The following is a 1,208-nucleotide window of genomic DNA, read 5'->3' on the forward strand; positions in this document are numbered from 1 at the left end:
TCGGATCTCGTCGCGAAGTAGCATTACCGGGGAGACGCTCGTCAGGTTGACTCCTGTCGCCTCGCACATGGCACACTCGTCTACATCGTCTTCATCCAGCGAAGCTTGTCGACCCAATGCACCGCGTGGGTCGTAGTCGGGACGCCGAGACAAAGCGTCGGCGAGAATGTTGTTCTTGCCGGGTTTGTAGTGGACAACGAAGTTGTACTCAGAGAAGAACGAAAGCCAGCGGGCCATCCGCTGGGAGAGATGAGGACTCTTCATCGCTGTCCTCAGCGATGCATGGTCGGTATACACCTCGAAGGTATCCTCACCCAACAAGTACACTCTGAACTTGATCAGAGCGTAGCGCATCGCAAGGAGCTTCTTGTCGTGAGCAGGGTAGTTGCGCTCCGCCGGCTTCATCTGCCTGGACTGGTAGCTTACGACACGCTCTCGACCTTCTTCATCGAATTGCATCAGCGCACAGCCGATGGCGAAATCGCTCGCGTTGCAGACGACGTGAAAAGGCTTCGAGGCATCCGGGAGCGCGAGGATTGGGGCCTCGGCGAGACTCTTCTTCACCGAGTCGAAGGCGGCTTGATGTGCGGAAGTCCACGACCACGACACATCTTTCTTCAACAACGAAGAGAGCGGCTGGATCAATCCGGCGTAATTCTTCGTGTACTTGTGGAGACCCAGTCACTGACGCAGTTCAGTGGAATTCTGTGGCGTAGGCCACGCACATATCGACGACACTTTCTCGGGGTCGGCGCGGACGCCGTTCTTGCTCACAAAGCAGCCAAGCACCGGAATCTCCGGCGCGCAGAATATACACTTCTTCAAGTTGGCATACAGCTTGTTTTCGCGCATCACTTGGAAGACTTGCCTCAGATGCTTCAAGTGGACTTCAAGCGCGCTGAGGCCTCCCTCAGCGCGACTGTGTACGAAGATGTCATCGAAATAACTCGGTGCGAAGTCGCGGAGCGGGCGCAGCACATGGGATACCATGCGATTGAACGTGGCGGGAGCATTCTTCAACCCTTGCGGCATAACAAGCCACTCCCAGAGCATACCACTGGGAGTGCTTACCGCTGTGAGCGGTATATCGCTCAGCCTCATGAGGATTTGGTAGAACCCATCGGTCAAGTCGATGGCGCTGAAGACCTCACTACCCGACATTGCGTCGAGCACCATGTCCTTCCGAGGAATCGGCGTCTGGGCAGGGA

The sequence above is a fragment of the Phytophthora infestans genome, genomic scaffold, assembly GCF_000142945.1.
Source record: "Phytophthora infestans T30-4 supercont1.356 genomic scaffold, whole genome shotgun sequence".
Classification (NCBI taxonomy): domain Eukaryota; phylum Oomycota; class Peronosporomycetes; order Peronosporales; family Peronosporaceae; genus Phytophthora; species Phytophthora infestans.